Source organism: Pelecanus crispus, unplaced genomic scaffold (assembly GCF_030463565.1).
Source record: "Pelecanus crispus isolate bPelCri1 unplaced genomic scaffold, bPelCri1.pri SCAFFOLD_239, whole genome shotgun sequence".
NCBI lineage: Eukaryota > Metazoa > Chordata > Aves > Pelecaniformes > Pelecanidae > Pelecanus > Pelecanus crispus.
The window spans coordinates 20,001-32,500 of NW_027461321.1; positions in this window are offsets into that span (position 1 = coordinate 20,001).

Sequence of the window (12,500 nt, forward strand, 5' to 3'; positions counted from 1 at the left end):
CTGTCAGCCGCGGGCGCGCCGGGTAGACCTGTCAGCCGCGGGCCGGGCGGGTAGACCTGTCAGCCGCGGGCGCGCCGGGTAGACCTGTCATCCGGGGCCGGGCGGGTAGACCTGTCATCCGGGGCCGGGCGGGTAGACCTGTCAGCCGGGGCCCGCCGGGTAGACCTGTCAGCCGCGGGCGCGCCGGGTAGACCTGTCAGCCGCGGGCGCGCCGGGTAGACCTGTCAGCCGGGGCCGGGCGGGTAGACCTGTCATCCGGGGCCGGGCGGGTAGACCTGTCAGCCGCGGGCCGGGCGGGTAGACCTGTCATCCGGGGCCGGGCGGGTAGACCTGTCAGCCGCGGGCGCGCCGGGTAGACCTGTCAGCCGGGGCCCGCCGGGTAGACCTGTCCGCCGCGGCCCCGCCGGGTAGACCTGTCCGCCGCGGCCCCGCCCGTTAGACCCGTCAGCCGCGGCGCAGGCAGCAGCCCAAGTGCCCGGAGCACGGGTAGACCTGGCCTCCGTGCCCACAGCGCGGGTAGACGTGGCCTCCCTGCCCGGATCAGGGGTTTGCCTTTGTGTGGTGGAGCAGGGCTGGGGGTTTTTCCTTTTTGGGTTTTTGTTGTTTTTTGCAGGTTTGTTTTTGTTTCTGTTTTTTTTTGTTCTTGTTGTTTTGTTTGTATGTTTGTTCATTTGTGTTGGTGCCCGCGGCCTCCCCCCCCCCCCCCCCCCCCCGCCGTTACTTACTTAACCGTCGGCGTATACCTCGGTTAATCAATTAGCGACAGGCGGTTAGCGTGTCTGCTACGCACTTTACCGCTGGTGGCCTCGCCGCGACGCTAAATAAATAATTACACAACTCATTATAAACTGTGATACCGTTTACGTTTTATTATTTACTATTTACCGATTAATTTCGTAACCGTTAATCGCTTACGAACGATACAGCTAATAGCGCCCCCCCGCACCGCCCCCCCCCCCCGCAGCCCCCCCCGGCGCGATTCCCGGGAGGGGCTTCCGCCCCGAGAGGGCCTCTGCAAAGGACGCGGCCGGCCTCCGAGGTCTCGCAGGCCTCCGGAGAAGGTCGGTCGGCCGCCAGGCCCAACGGGCCCTGCCGGCCGCAGGCCGACTTCGCCCGAGCCTCCTCAGAGACGAGGAGCTCCCGTGGCCGACCGGCCCGAGGCCCGGGCCGCGAAGGACCGCACCCGCCTGCGCGGTTCGTCCCCCCCCGAGGCCGCCGGGCCCGTCTTCGCGGCAGTACTCACCGCTCGAACGCATCCCGCTTGGCGACGCACGCGACCGCCGACGGCCCCCTGTTAGGAGCGCGGCCTACCTGCCGGCCCGCCGTCGGCCTGGGCCGTGAACCCGGTACCTGATCGGGTGCCTCCCGGCGCAGGCCGCGTCGGGCGGTCGCCGGGCCGCCGTCCCTGCGGGGGCCCGGCCTCCCGGGGCGTCGGGCCGAGCCGCTTTCCGCCGGGGGCCGAAAGCCCCTTCCGCCTTCCACGCCTTCTCCCGGAGGCCTGGCCGGAGCGGAGAAAAGCACGGGCCGTCACTGGTTCGCCCCGCACCCTTCTTTCGTGCGCGCGCGGCCTACCTGCCGGCCCGCCGTCGGCCTGGGCCGTGAACCCGGTACCTGATCGGGTGCCTCCCGGCGCAGGCCGCGTCGGGCGGTCGCCGGGCCGCCGTCCCTGCGGGGGCCCGGCCTCCCGGGGCGTCGGGCCGAGCCGCTTTCCGCCGGGGGCCGAAAGCCCCTTCCGCCTTCCGCGCCTTCTCCCGGAGGCCTGGCCGGAGCGGAGAAAAGCAGGGGCCGTCACTGGTTCGCCCCGCACCCTTCTTTCGTGCCCGCGCGCGCGCGCGGCCTACCTGCCGGCCCGCCGTCGGCCTGGGCCGTGAACCCGGTACCTGATCGGGTGCCTCCCGGCGCAGGCCGCGTCGGGCGGTCGCCGGGCCGCCGTCCCTGCGGGGGCCCGGCCTCCCGGGGCGTCGGGCCGAGCCGCTTTCCGCCGGGGGCCGAAAGCCCCTTCCGCCTTCCGCGCCTTCCCCCGGAGGCCTGGCCGGAGCGGAGAAAAGCAGGGGCCGTCACTGGTTCGCCCCGCACCCTTCTTTTGTGCCCGCGCGCGCGCGCGGCCTACCTGCCGGCCCGCCGTCGGCCTGGGCCGTGAACCCGGTACCTGATCGGGTGCCTCCCGGCGCAGGCCGCGTCGGGCGGTCGCCGGGCCGCCGTCCCTGCGGGGGCCCGGCCTCCCGGGGCGTCGGGCCGAGCCGCTTTCCGCCGGGGGCCGAAAGCCCCTTCCGCCTTCCGCGCCTTCTCCCGGAGGCCTGGCCGGAGCGGAGAAAAGCAGGGGCCGTCACTGGTTCGCCCCGCACCCTTCTTTCGTGCCCGCGCGCGGCCTACCTGCCGGCCCGCCGTCGGCCTGGGCCGTGAACCCGGTACCTGATCGGGTGCCTCCCGGCGCAGGCCGCGTCGGGCGGTCGCCGGGCCGCCGTCCCTGCGGGGGCCCGGCCTCCCGGGGCGTCGGGCCGAGCCGCTTTCCGCCGGGGGCCGAAAGCCCCTTCCGCCTTCCGCGCCTTCTCCCGGAGGCCTGGCCGGAGCGGAGAAAAGCAGGGGCCGTCACTGGTTCGCCCCGCACCCTTCTTTCGTGCCCGCGCGCGGCCTACCTGCCGGCCCGCCGTCGGCCTGGGCCGTGAACCCGGTACCTGATCGGGTGCCTCCCGGCGCAGGCCGCGTCGGGCGGTCGCCGGGCCGCCGTCCCTGCGGGGGCCCGGCCTCCCGGGGCGTCGGGCCGAGCCGCTTTCCGCCGGGGGCCGAAAGCCCCTTCCGCCTTCCGCGCCTTCTCCCGGAGGCCTGGCCGGAGCGGAGAAAAGCAGGGGCCGTCACTGGTTCGCCCCGCACCCTTCTTTCGTGCCCGCGCGCGGCCTACCTGCCGGCCCGCCGTCGGCCTGGGCCGTGAACCCGGTACCTGATCGGGTGCCTCCCGGCGCAGGCCGCGTCGGGCGGTCGCCGGGCCGCCGTCCCTGCGGGGGCCCGGCCTCCCGGGGCGTCGGGCCGAGCCGCTTTCCGCCGGGGGCCGAAAGCCCCTTCCGCCTTCCGCGCCTTCTCCCGGAGGCCTGGCCGGAGCGGAGAAAAGCAGGGGCCGTCACTGGTTCGCCCCGCACCCTTCTTTCGTGCCCGCGCGCGGCCTACCTGCCGGCCCGCCGTCGGCCTGGGCCGTGAACCCGGTACCTGATCGGGTGCCTCCCGGCGCAGGCCGCGTCGGGCGGTCGCCGGGCCGCCGTCCCTGCGGGGGCCCGGCCTCCCGGGGCGTCGGGCCGAGCCGCTTTCCGCCGGGGGCCGAAAGCCCCTTCCGCCTTCCGCGCCTTCTCCCGGAGGCCTGGCCGGAGCGGAGAAAAGCAGGGGCCGTCACTGGTTCGCCCCGCACCCTTCTTTCGTGCCCGCGCGCGGCCTACCTGCCGGCCCGCCGTCGGCCTGGGCCGTGAACCCGGTACCTGATCGGGTGCCTCCCGGCGCAGGCCGCGTCGGGCGGTCGCCGGGCCGCCGTCCCTGCGGGGGCCCGGCCTCCCGGGGCGTCGGGCCGAGCCGCTTTCCGCCGGGGGCCGAAAGCCCCTTCCGCCTTCCGCGCCTTCTCCCGGAGGCCTGGCCGGAGCGGAGAAAAGCAGGGGCCGTCACTGGTTCGCCCCGCACCCTTCTTTTGTGCCCGCGCGCGCGCGCGGCCTACCTGCCGGCCCGCCGTCGGCCTGGGCCGTGAACCCGGTACCTGATCGGGTGCCTCCCGGCGCAGGCCGCGTCGGGCGGTCGCCGGGCCGCCGTCCCTGCGGGGGCCCGGCCTCCCGGGGCGTCGGGCCGAGCCGCTTTCCGCCGGGGGCCGAAAGCCCCTTCCGCCTTCCGCGCCTTCTCCCGGAGGCCTGGCCGGAGCGGAGAAAAGCAGGGGCCGTCACTGGTTCGCCCCGCACCCTTCTTTCGTGCCCGCGCGCGGCCTACCTGCCGGCCCGCCGTCGGCCTGGGCCGTGAACCCGGTACCTGATCGGGTGCCTCCCGGCGCAGGCCGCGTCGGGCGGTCGCCGGGCCGCCGTCCCTGCGGGGGCCCGGCCTCCCGGGGCGTCGGGCCGAGCCGCTTTCCGCCGGGGGCCGAAAGCCCCTTCCGCCTTCCGCGCCTTCTCCCGGAGGCCTGGCCGGAGCGGAGAAAAGCAGGGGCCGTCACTGGTTCGCCCCGCACCCTTCTTTCGTGCCCGCGCGCGGCCTACCTGCCGGCCCGCCGTCGGCCTGGGCCGTGAACCCGGTACCTGATCGGGTGCCTCCCGGCGCAGGCCGCGTCGGGCGGTCGCCGGGCCGCCGTCCCTGCGGGGGCCCGGCCTCCCGGGGCGTCGGGCCGAGCCGCTTTCCGCCGGGGGCCGAAAGCCCCTTCCGCCTTCCGCGCCTTCTCCCGGAGGCCTGGCCGGAGCGGAGAAAAGCCCGGGCCATCACTCCACTCGTTCGCGCTGGACGCTTACTTTTTTGCGCGCTCCCCCCCCCCGGCCACGTTACCCGGGAGGGGCTTACCGCCCCGAGAGGGCCTCTCAAAGGACGCGGCCGGCCTCCAAAATCTCGCAGGCTGTCGGCTGCCTGACCTAACGGGCCCTGCGGCCGCAAGCCAACTTCGCCCGAGCCTCCTCAGAGACGAGGAGCTCCCGTGGCCGACCGGCCCGAGGCCCGGGCCGCAAAGGACCGCACCCACCTGCGCGGTTCGTTCCCCCGAGGCCGCCGGGCCCGTCGTCCTCTCGGCAGCACTCACCGCTCAAACGCATCCCGCTGGCGACGCGACTGCCGACGGCCCCTTGTTACGAGTGCGGCCTGCCTCCCCGCCACCCTGGGCCGGGGCCCTGCCGCCCGGCCGCCGGAGCCAACCCTGGGGACCTGGCTCTCTGCGCAGGCCGAGGCACGCGGCTGCTGCTGCTGCTGCTTGCTGCTGCTGCTTGCTGCTGCTGCTTTCCCAGGGACGGGTGCGACCGGCAGCCGAGCCGAGCGTGTCGCCCGCAGAAAGGCATGGGCGCAGGCCAGACGTTGACAGGGCCCGGCCTGTAACAGAGAGGGCGGCGTTAGGGACAGCGTTACAAACCCTTTTCGTTTCTTCCCGCGTGCGCGCGCGCACGCAACCCGAAACGGGACCCCGGCCCGAACGCCCCGTCCCTCCCCGCCCGCCGCCGCATGCACACACCACCATCCCCACACCCCCACACCCCACCCACCCCCCCGACAGCCCCCCGGCCCGAACCCCTCGCCCGCCGCCACACGTGCACGCGCCCAGACACGCGGGCAGCCACGCCCACCCCGCCCGCCGCCGCGCACGCACACCCCGCGCTCCCCCGCCGCGCACACACACGGAGCCCGCCCCCCCCCCCCGCCGCCACGACTCGTGCAGCCCCGCCCCGCCCGCTGCCACACGCGTGTGCACACGCACACACGCAGAACCCGCACTTTCCCGCCGCCGCCCCCCCCCCCCCGCCCGCCTCGCCTGCCGCCACACGTGCGCAAAGACAGCCCCCCGCCCCAGCCCGCCGACACACCGACCCCCCCCCCCCCCCCCCCCCCCGCCCCCCTGCCCCCGCCGCCTAGCCGCCGGCAGGTTTGCCGCGCCTGGAAAGGCAGGCGGGAGACTCTAGGACCCGGCGGCGTCCCTGCCGGCTCCGTGCCGGGCGGCAGAGGGGAATCCCGGCGGCGTGCTGCCGAGTCCCTACCCTGCCCTGCCCGTGCTGCTTGCTGCTGCTGCTGCTTGCTGCTGCCGCTTGGTGCTTGCGCGCTCCCCCGCCGCCCCCCCCACCCCCCCACCACGCCCGCCCGCCTCGCCTGCCGCCACACGTGCGCACAGACAGCCCCCCGCCCCAGCCCGCCAACCCGCCCCGCCGCCGCCGCCGCCGAGCCGCCGGCAGGTTTGCCGCGCCGGGAAAGGCAGGCGGGAGACTCTAAGACGCGGCGGCGGCCCTGCCGACTCCGTGCCGGGCGGCAGAGGGGAATCCCGGCGGCGTGCCGGTCTCTCACCGCGGCTGCCGAGTCCCTACCCTGCCCTGCCCGTGCTGCTGGCTGCTGCTTGCTGCTGCTTGCTGCTGCTGCTTGGTGCTTGCGCGCTGCCCCGCCGCCCCCCCCCCCCCCCCCCAACCCCGCCCGCCCGCCCGCCTCGCCTGTCGCCATATGTGCGCGCAGACAGCCCCCCCGCCCTAGCCCGCCGACACACCACCACCACCACCACCCCCCCACCCCCCCCCCCCACACCCCCCCCCCCCCCGCCGCCTAGCCGCCGGCAGGTTTGCCGCGCCGGGAAAGGCAGGCGGGAGACTCTAGGACCCGGCGGCGTCCCTGCCGGCTCCGTGCCGGGCGGCAGAGGGGAATCCCGGCGGCGTGCCGGTCTCTCACCGCGGCTGCCGAGTCCCTACCCTGCCCTGCCCGTGCCCCGGCTCCTGCCTGCCTTTCTGCTCGCTCGCCCTGCTGCACGCCTGCCCGCCCCCGCCGCGGGTGGAAAGTGAAACGAAGGCGCGGGGGCGGGGGAAGAAAGGAAGGGGGGAAAAAATCCCCAACCGACCCGAACAGAAACCTTCTCCGATAAGAGGCGGCGCCCCCCCCCGCGCCAGGCTCCCCGCCTGCTCGCCGACCGCTCTCGCCTGCCCTTGCGCCCGCACCCCACCCCACCCCACCCCTTCCCCTTCCCCTGCCGCCGCCGCCACTGAGCGCGGGACCGTTGCTCCGGCGGGAACCACCGCCCTTTACGCGCGGGCGGGGGAGGCCGGTTGCCAGGTAACGGGGGCCGGCGCGCCTGCGCAGGGCGCGCGGCTGATCAAAAACAACCCCCCGGGGCGCCAGACAGTCTGCGCTCAGCGGGGCAGCACCCACCCGCCCCGGAACGGCAGCGCACGGAGGGAGGGGGAGCGCGCGCGTCGGGGCGGGGCGGGGGGGGTGCTGTCTGTAGGACGGCAGGCACATATTTTAACGTGCTGTGTTTCATAGGAAAAATAAAAAAGTCAAAACGAAATATAGCGATGGCAAGACAAAAAAAAACACGAACCACCACCGCCGCCCCCGCAGCCGCCGCCGCCACCCCCCCCCCCCCCCCAACCAGAAAACCAGCCTACAACGCAAAACGAACAAACAAAAGCCGGCGAGTGCCCGGCAACCGCCGGGACCTGGACCCGGCTAGGGGTGCCCGGTTCTGAAGTCTCCTTGGCGGACGCCACGGAGGCGGGGGTGCTGGGGGGGGGGGGGGGGGGGGCCGCGGGAGGGGGGGGGGGGGGGGGGGCGCAAGCGTGCCTGATTGAGGGTGGCAAGGCGACGGCTTTTTAACAAGAAAAGCAAAACAAAAGACAAAGAAAAAAAAAAACAACAACAAAAAGAGTCTGTTACTATTTATTTTTTCTACCAAAAGCAAAAAAAAGGCATTCTGCTGCGAAAACAGTTCATTCAAACTTGCTTCCGAGTTTCCATACCAAAGGGGGGGGGGGGGAAGAAAAAAACACAGCCCCAACACCCCCCCACCCCGGCTGGGACCAACCGGGCCTCCCCGTCCAGCCGGCTCCTGGAGCAAGGAGCGACTGCCCGGTCCAGCTGGCTCCTGGAGCGGGGAGCGGCTGCCGGGTCTACCCGGCTCCGGTCCCCGGAGCGGCTGCCAGGTCTACCCGGCTCCGGTCGCGGGAGCGGCTGCCAGGTCTACCCGGCTCCGGTCCCCGAGCCGGCTGCCAGGTCTACCCGGCTCCGGTCCCGGGAGCGGCTGCCAGGTCTACCCGGCTCCGGTCCCCGAGCCGGCTGCCAGGTCAGCCCGGCTCCGGTCCCCGGAGCGGCTGCCAGGTCTACCCGGCTCCGGTCCCGGGAGCGGCTGCCAGGTCTACCCGGCTCCGGTCCCGGGAGCGGCTGCCAGGTCTACCCGGATCCGGTCCCCGGAGCGGCTGCCAGGTCTACCCGGCTCCGGTCCCGGGAGCGGCTGCCAGGTCTACCCGGCTCCGGTCCCGGGAGCGGCTGCCAGGTCTACCCGGCTCCGGTCCCCGGAGCGGCTGCCAGGTCTACCCGGCTCCGGTCCCCGAGCCGGCTGCCAGGTCTACCCGGCTCCGGTCCCGGGAGCGGCTGCCAGGTCTACCCGGCTCCGGTCCCCGGAGCGGCTGCCAGGTCTACCCGGCTCCGGTCCCCGAGCCGGCTGCCAGGTCTACCCGGCTCCGGTCCCGGGAGCGGCCGCCAGGTCTACCCGGCTCCGGTCCCCGGAGCGGCCGCCAGGTCGACCCGGCTCCGGTCCCCGGAGCGGCCGCCAGGTCGACCCGGCTCCGGTCCCCGGAGCGGCCGCCAGGTCTACCCGGCTCCGGTCCCCGGAGCGGCCGCCAGGTCTACCCGGCTCCGGTCCCGGGAGCGGCCGCCAGGTCGACCCGGCTCCGGTCCCCGGAGCGGCTGCCAGGTCTACCCGGCTCCGGTCCCGGGAGCGGCTGCCAGGTCTACCCGGCTCCGGTCCCCGGAGCGGCTGCCAGGTCTACCCGGCTCCGGTCCCCGAGCCGGCTGCCAGGTCTACCCGGCTCCGGTCCCCGGAGCGGCTGCCAGGTCTACCCGGCTCCGGTCCCGGGAGCGGCCGCCAGGTCGACCCGGCTCCGGTCCCGGGAGCGGCTGCCAGGTCTACCCGGCTCCGGTCCCCGGAGCGGCTGCCAGGTCTACCCGGCTCCGGTCCCCGAGCCGGCTGCCAGGTCTACCCGGCTCCGGTCCCCGGAGCGGCTGCCAGGTCTACCCGGCTCCGGTCCCCGAGCCGGCTGCCAGGTCTACCCGGCTCCGGTCCCGGGAGCGGCTGCCAGGTCTACCCGGCTCCGGTCCCCGGAGCGGCTGCCAGGTCTACCCGGCTCCGGTCCGCGAGCCGGCTGCCAGGTCTACCCGGCTCCGGTCCCCGGAGCGGCTGCCAGGTCTACCCGGCTCCGGTCCCCGAGCCGGCTGCCAGGTCTACCCGGCTCCGGTCCCGGGAGCGGCTGCCAGGTGTACCCGGCTCCGGTCCCGGGAGCGGCCGCCAGGTCTACCCGGCTCCGGTCCCCGGAGCGGCCGCCAGGTCTACCCGGCTCCGGTCCCCGGAGCGGCTGCCAGGTCTACCCGGCTCCGGTCCCGGGAGCGGCCGCCAGGTCGACCCGGCTCCGGTCCCGGGAGCGGCCGCCAGGTCGACCCGGCTCCGGTCCCGGGAGCGGCCGCCAGGTCTACCCGGCTCCGGTCCCGGGAGCGGCCGGCAGGTCTACCCGGCTCCGGTCCCCGGAGCGGCTGCCAGGTCTACCCGGCTCCGGTCCCGGGAGCGGCTGCCAGGTCTACCCGGCTCCGGTCCCCGGAGCGGCTGCCAGGTCTACCCGGCTCCGGTCCCCGAGCCGGCTGCCAGGTCTACCCGGCTCCGGTCCCGGGAGCGGCTGCCAGGTCTACCCGGCTCCGGTCCCCGGAGCGGCTGCCAGGTCTACCCGACTCCGGTCCCCGGAGCGGCTGCCAGGTCTACCCGGCTCCGGTCCCGGGAGCGGCTGCCAGGTCTACCCGGCTCCGGTCCCCGGAGCGGCTGCCAGGTCGACCCGGCTCCGGTCCCCGAGCCGGCTGCCAGGTCTACCCGGCTCCGGTCCCCGGAGCGGCTGCCAGGTCTACCCGGCTCCGGTCCCCGGAGCGGCTGCCAGGTCTACCCGGCTCCGGTCCCGGGAGCGGCTGCCAGGTCTACCCGGCTCCGGTCCCCGAGCCGGCTGCCAGGTCTACCCGGCTCCGGTCCCCGGAGCGGCTGCCAGGTCTACCCGGCTCCGGTCCCGGGAGCGGCTGCCAGGTCTACCCGGCTCCGGTCCCCGGAGCGGCTGCCAGGTCGACCCGGCTCCGGTCCCCGAGCCGGCTGCCAGGTCTACCCGGCTCCGGTCCCGAGAGCGGCTGCCAGGTCTACCCGGCTCCGGTCCCCGGAGCGGCTGCCAGGTCTACCCGGCTCCGGTCCCCGGAGCGGCTGCCAGGTCTACCCGGCTCCGGTCCCCGGAGCGGCTGCCAGGTCTACCCGGCTCCGGTCCCGGGAGCGGCTGCCAGGTCTACCCGGCTCCGGTCCCCGAGCCGGCTGCCAGGTCTACCCGGCTCCGGTCCCCGGAGCGGCTGCCAGGTCTACCCGGCTCCGGTCCCCGGAGCGGCTGCCAGGTCTACCCGGCTCCGGTCCCCGGAGCGGCTGCCAGGTCTACCCGGCTCCGGTCCCCGAGCCGGCTGCCAGGTCTACCCGGCTCCGGTCCCCGGAGCGGCTGCCAGGTCTACCCGGCTCCGGTCCCGGGAGCGGCTGCCAGGTCTACCCGGCTCCGGTCCCCGAGCCGGCTGCCAGGTCTACCCGGCTCCGGTCCCGAGAGCGGCTGCCAGGTCTACCCGGCTCCGGTCCCCGGAGCGGCTGCCAGGTCTACCCGGCTCCGGTCCCGGGAGCGGCTGCCAGGTCTACCCGGCTCCGGTCCCCGGAGCGGCTGCCAGGTCTACCCGGCTCCGGTCCCCGGAGCGGCTGCCAGGTCTACCCGGCTCCGGTCCCCGAGCCGGCTGCCAGGTCTACCCGGCTCCGGTCCCCGGAGCGGCTGCCAGGTCTACCCGGCTCCGGTCCCCGGAGCGGCTGCCAGGTCTACCCGGCTCCGGTCCCGGGAGCGGCTGCCAGGTCTACCCGGCTCCGGTCCCGGGAGCGGCTGCCAGGTCTACCCGGCTCCGGTCCCCGGAGCGGCTGCCAGGTCTACCCGGCTCCGGTCCCCGAGCCGGCTGCCAGGTCTACCCGGCTCCGGTCCCCGGAGCGGCTGCCAGGTCTACCCGGCTCCGGTCCCCGGAGCGGCTGCCAGGTCTACCCGGCTCCGGTCCCGGGAGCGGCTGCCAGGTCTACCCGGCTCCGGTCCCCGAGCCGGCTGCCAGGTCTACCCGGCTCCGGTCCCCGAGCCGGCTGCCAGGTCTACCCGGCTCCGGTCCCGAGAGCGGCTGCCAGGTCTACCCGGCTCCGGTCCCCGGAGCGGCTGCCAGGTCTACCCGGCTCCGGTCCCGGGAGCGGCTGCCAGGTCTACCCGGCTCCGGTCCCCGGAGCGGCTGCCAGGTCTACCCGGCTCCGGTCCCCGAGCCGGCTGCCAGGTCTACCCGGCTCCGGTCCCCGGAGCGGCTGCCAGGTCTACCCGGCTCCGGTCCCCGGGGCGGCTGCCAGGTCTACCCGGCTCCGGCGGGACTCAGTCTCATTTCCGAATCGGGGAGGTAGACCTGTTGTCCCAGCCGCGGGCTCGGAGCTGCCGAAGGGGTCGCTGTTTTGCGCTGCCTCCAGTTACCTCATCGTAAAGGTCGGCGACGGTTGGCGCCCCTTCCCGGTGGGCGGAGGCGCGGCTCTTGGAGCTTGCCGGGCGCAGGGACCTTCCGGTCCGTACTATGGGAGCAAAGGGTGACATGCCACATGTACTAGAGCTAACGAGCGGTTGCGAGCCCCGAGGCTCGGCCGGCGAAGTGGGGCACTCGGCGGCCGCGGTGGCGGTTCCCTCGGCGGTTCCGGCCACTTTCTGCCTACTCGGCTCAGCCGTGTCCCGGCGTTTGCCCGAGAAGATGGCCCAGGTTTTCCGAGCGGTGGGGAGTCGCGCAGAGCTGGAGCCGCCGGCAAGGCTCCTGCGTCCGTTGCCGCCTGGCGCGCGACACACAAGCCGGCTGCCGCGGGGCAGAGGCACTCGAACGCTGGAAGTCCGCGGTGGGGTTTTCCGTGCTTGCCGCGGTTTTCCGCTTCCTCGGCCCGCTGAGGAGCCCGATGATGGCGTGGGCGTAGGCGGCGGCGCCTCGTCCTCCTCCCCTGGCCGGCGCGAGCCAGACGCGGGGCGGCTCGTGGTGTCTGGCCCGCCCGTGCTTCTTCTTTCCCGGTTGTCTCCGAGGGCGGCCTCGGTGGGGAAACGTGCCATGGGTAAAAGCTGTCCCAGGACTGTGGCCGCGGGGCCTCTGCTTCCTTTCTGCTGATCGATGATGCATGGTGGGGTGCGTCGGGGAGGCTTCACGGCGGGCCGGCTGCGCCGGTGTTCAGGCCGGCGTTGCACCTCTCCGCGAGACGTTGCCCTCTCAATCGCACGCTGTCCCAGGACCCGCGGGGCCGTGGGGGGCCTCCGCTTCCTTTCTCTCTCGTCTCTTTCCTTTACCGATCGATGAGGCCTTTCGGGTCGCGTCGGAAAGGGCCCCCGGCGGGCCGGCTCTTCCGTGCTCCCCGTCATAGGGAGCCACGGCGGGGTCCGGTGTTCAGGCACGGGCAGGTCTACCTTTCCAATTCGCTTCCCGTCGCATGCGAGGTGTGTGCCACCTACCTTCCTTCTTTCCCCCGGCGTTAGGGGGGCCGTGGCGGTGCCGGCGATGCCGTGCCGTCCTACCCCCGCTCCGAGGGGGTGAGCGTTCCTTGGGCTTCTCTACCGAAACAGCTTTTGCGCGACGGCCGCGTGGCCTCGCGAGTTCTCTCAGGTGTCCTAAAACGACGCGAGGCGCGGGGGCCGGCCTCGGTCCGGGTGTCCGTGGGTGCCGGCCGCGTGCAGCGCTGGGCGGTGGGGTGTCCGAGCCTAACAAAGGTGTGGAAAAAA